Here is an 8,807-nt window from a genome sequence, read left to right on the forward strand (position 1 = left end):
TCTTGCGATAGACTAACATCACTCATCGGCAAGCGAATATCATCCACATACAAGATTAGGAAAATATATTTCCCACTTTTAAACTTTGCATAAACGCAATTGTCCTCAATATTTTCTTTAAATCCAAATCTCTTAATTGTTTCATTAAACTTTAGATACCACTCGTCCGGAGGCTTGCTTTAATCCATAAATGGATTTCTTTAGGCGGCATCCCATTTCTTCCTTACCTTCCATGATAAAACCCTTGGGTTGTTTCATGTAGACATTTTCTTCTAAATCCCCATTTAGAAATGCCGTCTTTACATCCATTTGATGCAACTCTAAATCAAAATGTGCAACTAGTGCCATTATGATTCTGAAGGAATCCTTACATGAGACCGGAGAAAAAGTCTCATTGTAATCTATCCCTTCTCTTTGTGTAAATCCTTTTGCCACAAGTCGTGCTTTATACTTTTCGACATTCCTATTGGAGTCATATTTTATTTTGTAGACCCATTTGCAGCCCACTGTTTTGGCTCCTTTAGGAATATTCTCTAAGTCCCAAACATGGTTGGCACTCATCGATCTCATTTCCTCTTCCATGGCCTCCACCCACTTTGATGAATCTGGGCTTCTCATGGCTTCTTCATATGAAGTGGGATCACCTTCCATATGAACTATGTTGTAAACTTTGTAATCAGTCGAAATGGCTGATTTTCTAGCTCTTGTAGACCTTCTAGGGGCCTCAATCTCTGGAGCATTCTGTTCCTCAACTTGTGGCTCAGCTTCTGGAGGAGGATGTTGTTGCTCCCTTTCATGCTCAACAAATGGTTCATTCGGCTCCTGACGGACAAGTTCCGAATATTCACTCATCGTTGTCATGGGTGGAGTCACAACAGGCGCTTGCACCACAATCGCAGGGATCGTCGGTACAGGTGCACATGGTAGCGCAAAAAATGGCTCATGAGTCATCGGATTAGGTGCATGCACCCTCTTCTCCTCAAGATCAATTTTCCGAGCTACCATGCTCCCCTCATCATTTCGTCTTCTAAGAAGACAACATGTCTCGTTTCCACAAACTTTGTATATTTGTCTCGGACAAGTAGAAACGATAACCTTTTGACTTTTCGTGATAGCCAATAAAATGGCAACCGACTGTTTTGGTATCTAACTTTGCGATATTTGGATTGAATACTTTGGCCTCAGCGAGGCTCCCCCACACTTTCGAGTGGTTTAGAGAAGGCACTCTCCCCGTCCATAGCTCATACGGCGTTTTGGGCACCGATTTGCTTGGTACTCTGTTTAGAATGTGAATAGCGGTTTTTAACGCCTCAATCCACAATCCCAATGGTAGGGTGGAATAGCTCATCATATCGCGCACCATATCCATAAGGGTATGGTTGCGCCTTTCAGCTACCCCATTCTCGCTGAGGTTCGCCCGGCATCCGATGATCGGGCGACTATTCCAGCCTCCTGTAGGAACCTTGCAAAAGGTCCAGGGACTTGGCCATATGGAGTATGTCGACCGTAGTACTCCCCTCCACGATCGGACCCGACTATCTTTATTCTTTTATCATGCTGATTTTCAACTTCAGCTTTGAATATTTTGAATTTATCCAACGCTTCGTTCTTTCTTTTATTGGATAAATATAACCATATCGGGAGTAATCATCCGTGAATGTTATGAATGAATCATAGCCATCCACACTTTTCACCGGAAATGGTCCACATATATCAGTGTGAATTATTTCTAGTGTTGTTGTGCTTCGATTTGCACCCTTTTTAATTTGCTTTACAAATTTTCCTTTAATGCAATCGATGCACTGTTCTATGTCTGAGAATTCTAATGGAGGAAGAATATCATTTTTAACGAGTCTTTCTATTCTCCCCCTCGAAATATGGCCTAGGCGACAGTGCCATAATTTCGATGATTCATCAGTTCTTTTTCTTTTCTTTCCTTCTGTTTCCGACGAGGATATTTGTTCATTCACTTTACACACAGACATTACTTTTTCACGCAAGGACAATAAATAAAGCTCATCATGGAGTATAGCAACCCCAACATAAGAATTATTACACCATATGGCACATTTGCCATGTCCAAAATAACATTGATAACTGTCTTTATCTAAGCGCGATACACTTATCAAATTTCTATGTATGGAAGGAACAAATAAGACATCTCTAAGCAGAATAGTCAAGCCATCAGCTAGCTCCAAGAGGACGTCGCCAACAGCCTTCAACTTCTGCTTGAATTCCATTCGCGACTTCAACGCATCCTTCGCCTCTTTTCGTAGTCCTCGTCGAATGGAGTCCCTGTAAAGAATTTGCAACATGAACAGTTGCACCTGAATCAATCCACCAAGTAGATTTCGAAAACTGTGTATACAGGGATTCATTTACAAAGGAAACTAAATTGTTACCTTTCTTTGCCATTAGTTCTTTCAGAAAAGCAGGACAGTCTTTCTTGTAGTGCCCAGTCTTCTGACAGTGAAGACACTGATCTTTGTTCACTGGCAATGGCCTGGGCTGGAACTTCTGCTGATGCTGCATTGGGGCTTTACCATATTGCTTTGAAGGAGAACCATTGTTGCTTGGTGTGAAGGGCCTTTTCTTATTGTCCTTCACATAATTGATGGTACCTCCATTCTGTGCCTTGAGTCTATCCTCCTCTTGCACACACATGGCAATGGTCTTTTCAATGTCCCATTTCTCAGGACTCATGTTGTAATTGATGACAAAATTGTCAAACTGTTGTGGCAATGAAGCCATCACCAAGTAAACCAGAAGTGCAGGATTCAGCTCCAGGTCAGCATCCATGGGCTTCAGCTTTGCAGCCATGTTGCTCATCCTGAGGATGTGCTCCCTGATGCCATGCGCACCTCCAGTATACTTTTCTGTCACCAGCTGCTTCAACAGCTGGGTTGCATATGTCTTTGAAGAACCAGTGAACTGGCTCTTTATCTTTTCTAGGTACTCCCCAGCGGAAGCACACTCTGTAATTGAGCCCACTATGGCGTTCTCAATTGTATTCTTTATAAATACCATGCACTTTTTGTTGGCAGTCTGCCACTTTCTGTTCTCTAAGGCGTAGGACATCTCCACAGGAGCATGGTCCCTTTTCTTTTGAGCCCATGCATCATCAGTATCCCCGTCAGCTCTGACAGGGTCAGCAGGCTTGATGGGCTGCGGTGTGTCAACCACCCGAGTCCACCTCGAGCACGGACGAAGGCGAAATCCACCTTCTTCCTCCATTCTGTGTAGTTATCCCCTCTAAGGGTGGGAACATCCTTGATGCAGCTCATCAAGTAGAACCCTCCTGAAAACCACAAAGAAGTGAGAACAGTACAATTGCAAATTATAATCCAATGTTGGTCCGAATTAAAACATGCAATTGTTAATGCAAATAAAACTATATCACCGTTGGGCAGAAATAGAGATAAATGCACATATCATTGCTATTTGCAGCAGAAACTGTGAATTTTAAACTTTAAACTTTGAACTTTTCAGAGGCATTTTCTTTACTTTTTAATTTCTGAACAAATATTTCGTTGGTCCTATTTATTCAGAAAAAACTAGACAAAATTTTGGCCAAAAAATGACCCAAAACTGCCTAAATATGCCTCTGTAATTAATAAGACTGTAAAAAAACTGTAAAAACTGACTGTTCTGTTACTTTCCAAGCGGCCCACTCGCACCGAGCGGCACGCAGCCGACGCGGCGCCCACGCGGCCGAGCGGCGCACAGGCACGCTGCGCCTACGCGGCCTGCCAACGCGGCCTGCCTGCGGCCTGCCCGCGGCCTGGCCAGCGGAGCCCACGCGGCCCGCACACGGCGCCGACGCGGCCCGCACACGGTGCCCACGCGGCGTGCCAGGGGACGTGGCTAGGGTTTCAATCCCAGCCGCTCATCTTGATCCGACGGTCGTCCTTTCGTTTCGGGAGAAGAAAACTCCCACCGGACCGGCCCCCTCTGAAAACCCTAACCATTTGCCCCCTCTCCACTTTCTTTCACTGCCCGTGGCGGCTGCTCTGTGAGGCCGAGATGGCCGTGGCGGCGCGCCGCCGGCGGCCTTCCGACGGTCCTTCCTACCTCACCAGATCCCGTCATGGTTCTCTAGCCCGTGGCGGCTGGGGTTGGCCGTTCGCCCGCGCCAGCAGCAGCTGGCTGGGGACAAGCCCCCTGCCCTTTCTTTTCTCTCTACTTCTCCACCACCATATCCCGGCGCTAGGCCAACGGCGGAGAAGAAAACGGGCGGCGGCGCCCCCTGTACCTCTTGGCGGTGGCTCGTGCACCCGAGGGTGGGCGCGTCACCGTCAAGCGGCGCAGAGGCGGTGCCCTTTTCCTTTGCCGGCGACCGAGCCGCAGCACGGTAAGCCGGTGAGGTCCATCTTCTTTTCTTTGTCCCCGGCCTGCATAGCAAGTGGGAGTAGCCCTTCTTCCCGATGCCTCGGCTTGCCGATGCGCATCGGGATCGAGAGGGGCGGCGCGGCCCTGCGGCGGCACAAACTTTGCCGGCGAGCCCGAGGGCCTCGGCCGGTGTACTTTTATATTCTTTTTGCATCAGGGAGGATCTAGGGTTTACTGTACTTACTTTTCTACCTGAACAAATAAGATCTATACGTTCTAACAGAAGCTCTGATACCAATGTTAGAGTAGCCAACGACTACACTAGATCCTATACAGGTAGATGCTATTGCTGTTGGGTACACTGCTAGATCTGAGAGAGAGATGAGTACCTTCTCCCTTCGAGGAGGAGCTCTCGGGTGCCGACATGGTGTCGGCGGCGGAGAGGGTGAGCGTGCGGTGGCGACGGTAGGGGAATGTCGGTGGGGTGACTGGCGGCGCGGTAAATCACGTACTGCGTGCCCCGGCCCCCACCTCTTTATATAGCGCAGGTCACAGGGGCCCACCAACCATAACGGGTTGGGCGCCCCCGATCAGGGCGCGGACGAGATCAAGGATCGTTATCGATCCGTTGGGATCGATCCCGTGCAGATCATCCTAACATCTTGTAGTGCAAATCCTATAGGAAAAGAACATGAGGTTATACCTCATGGAAAAATTCCTTTGGCACAATCAAAGAGAATTCATCTTCCTATAGAATTCTACTAGGCATGACATACTAATCCTATCTTTTTCCTATTCCTACAATTCTCCTATCCTATGAATCAAAAGAGCCCTAGACTCTTATATCTCGGTCTATTTTGAACCTCGAGGCCGTTTCAGTTGGGATTCATTCACTGACGTGACAAGTGGATGGTTGACTCCAATGCTTTGTTTTTCCTTTTTTTTCTTTCTCTTTTCCCTCACAGCGCCATGCCCGAGCTCATGTCGCAGCGCCGCTGCTCGCCCGCCCGCCCGCCCTGCTTGCGTGTCGCCATCTTCGTTTGCCCGCTCGCCGCTGCTAGCATTCCGCCAGCGCCCTCTGCCAATCCCTGCTCACGCGCCGCCGAGTGAGACTGCAGGAGGCGCTCCCGGCAGCTCGGCAACCGTGATTCCACACGAGCTTCAGGGGAGCGGGGTAGCTCCGGTCAGGCCCAGCTCTTCGCACGCTGGCTCTCCTCGATGCGGATCATGGCGGCGCCCTAAATTACGCGATTGATCTCCAAGTCGCCAAGTCCATCCGGTCGGTTAATCATCCGGGCCTCATCCTCCCGTGTCTCTTGTTAGAAGGAATCGACCCTGAAGGCTCCCAATGGCCGGCTCCATGAGCTTCTTCCCCGTCTCCAGTCTGGCACCGCCTCGCGTCGGTTTCCCCCACCACAGAACCCCGACCTCCCCGACCCCGTCTTCATCCTCTGGGCCAGCTTCTGGTGCCACAGACCCTCTCCATGCTCGTCTACTACCGATGTGCCCCGTCGGATCGCTCCGCTGCCGACACGAACGCTCCTAGCCACTACTCCTCTGTGTTGTGTTTGACCGGTAGAAAATCTACAATATGTTGGGGGAAAAGAGAAAAAAATGTATATGACATGTGGGTCCCATGGTCAGTGCAAGAAGACCATAATCCTGGCCGTCATTGTTGCTTTCCCGGTGTGCCAAACACCTCCAGGGTTCAAAATAGATCGGGATCAGACAGTTTAGAGTGCCGGTTTAAGGAATTGGGAGTTGGGGCTTTCATTTAGCTTTTGCCTACAAATTCAAGGTTCGTTTTGGACTTTTTCTACTAGTATAGCATGGGTACTTCAGCATGTATGATTGTTTGTCCTGGCAAAAATACTTTTCCTTGACATCATCTTCAGTAGCCTTTATATACTCCCTCTGTCCCATCAAATATCTATGAAACTTATCTAAATTCAGATATATCTAAACACTAAATAGTATCTAAATACATCTAAAATTTGGCAAACCTTCGACAAGTTTCATCCAACGGAGGGTGTATTTGATTTGGAATGAAATAAACTGAAAATACAACAATTTGATTCTAAATTGTTGCTCCAGCAGCCTTTGTATAAGTGCCCCCCTCCCCCCACCAAAAAAATTTAACCACCTATTGAACCCCCCACTTTGTATATTTGTAAAGCCAAGAGCCACTTCATATATCTTCCAAAACCGCACGTGAGAGACCAACCACAATGACCCTAAGTATTCACCACGCGAGTAGCCTCGCTAGCCACGGCCCCGTCGCCACCCCCATCGTTGTTTGCTTTGGCTCCGCCTCCCACGTGTTCCCCGAGATTCCCCTCTGCCCCACCCCTCATCTCCCCTCTGGCGTTAACTTCCATGCCACCCAATCAAGCTCCGCGAGGCTCTATCTCGCCATAGACCCACCGGCAGAATTTGCCCATTGGAGGCCATCATCGTTGTGGGAGAATCTCCGTATGGCCCCAAGTGTTGTCGGTTTTCCTCCACTGCGCCGCCCATGCCCCCATGCCTATGTGCGCGCCGGAGCACACCGGCGGCCCATGCCACCACCAAAAGCTAACGTGGATGCTTCATCAGACACTACAACGAGCTCACGCGTCATTACACAACCGACGTCAACCTGCCTCCGCGACCACCTCTCACCCCTCCCACATACGCCTTGCCCACCTCCGCACCCCTCCCGTGGCTGACCAGTACAATTGTTGCCATGTCCTGCAACCATTGGGGTAGTGGAGAAAGAGCAAAGGAGAAAAGGGAGAAAAGAGGGAGAGAGAAAAAATGCAACCCACTGATATGTGGGTCAGATGTGCCTATTATCAGTTTTTTGTGTACACATGAAAATGGCCTTAGGATCATTCATTAAGGGCGCACTTGCACATTTATATGTATGCGTCTATTTTAGGATTTCTCCAACAAGAATAAAAGTTAACAAGATGCATATAATCTTGTTTTAGAATTCTTTATGCTAAGTAAACTCATGATGTCCTCAAAAACGTTTGTCACATATAAGTACATATTTGAGCTTATCCTCTTGCTACATAGTGGATTGGGAGAACATTTACCTTCTTGCAATTTACTTTACAATAATTTACTTTTATGCACACTATAAACCTACAAATACACAAAAATTGCATCTTTTAATGTTTTACTTCTTAAACTAGCTAACCAGTACCTTCAGCTTCTTCTGGGTTCGACAACATTTTCTATACTAAAAGTTACGCAATAGGAGACATTAAGGCCCTCTCGTCTCTTTGCCCCTCGAGCATGCACAAGGTTGCGCATGCGCAAAGAGCCTCCTCATGTGCTCGCCTTCCCACCCTGTCTCGTAAAACCCTAACGCTAGGGAACGTGACACAAAGCAATGTCTTCACAAACTACTACGTCGTTGTCGTAAAAAATTCATTGCCGGTGCGCAGGGTGATCTGCATCCCAACGCAACGATTGGACAGCATCACCATCCTGTGGCTTGGTGATGGTATGAAGACTTCTAAGTCAACAACTCGATCTCACGTCATGGTACTCTAAGGGTAGCGTCTTCTCTGTCGAGATCGTCATCTTCGTGCTCGTCTCCTCTCTTTTCTGCCACCGAACCCTGCCACGTCGCCTTCTCACATGTAAGTGACTGCCTTTTCATCCTCATCAATTCTCGTTTATGCATCTTGTGAAGTTGTAATAGTAATATTTTGTCATTGGTACGGTCACAAGTCCGTAGTTAGATAGTTTTGTTAACTTTGCAAAAAAAAAAAATATTGTGTATTGAAAATAAGATATCAGATAGTGTTGAAGCTATATGATTGGTGGGATCGTGTACCACAGAAAGTAATACCATAAAAGTTGTGCAGTGTATATTCCGAAGAAAATAGCATTAGGTGAGACCTTGTTAAAAGTTACTTCACTAGAATTAAAGAGAATTTCTCTTTCCATAAAATGAAAAAGACGTCGCATCCTAATAATACATGTTACATATCATATAATCAAAAGAGTTCTCTTTATATTCTTCTATGGATTGGAATCCTATAAAAAAAATCAATAAAACTCTTTTAATCCAAAGATTTTTGACACTGATCGTCCTTATCGTTTTTTCAGCACTAGTGCTTTTGATCTGTTAGGCCGGCGCCAACAGGATTAACTTGCGAGCATGTGCAGTTTGGCTCCACCAATCAGTAACATCTTTTTTTGAGAAACACAGTACAAACGCAGACGCTCACATACACGCACATACATTCACCCCTATGAACGCACATACGCACACCCCTACCCCTATGAGCATCTCCGGAAGACTGAGCCGGCGGATTGGATCTTGAAATTGACGAAGTCACCACAGGCTCCTCGCTGTCGACGGGAACGTCGCCTCCCACTGAATAAATATTCCGCCTTTATGAGACACACAGATGTCAAACCTGGGGTTTGAACTCTGGTGGGCTGGGGGTACAACCACCCTCCTAACCACCCAATCAGTA

Source organism: Lolium rigidum, chromosome 1, assembly GCF_022539505.1.
Source record: "Lolium rigidum isolate FL_2022 chromosome 1, APGP_CSIRO_Lrig_0.1, whole genome shotgun sequence".
NCBI lineage: Eukaryota > Viridiplantae > Streptophyta > Magnoliopsida > Poales > Poaceae > Lolium > Lolium rigidum.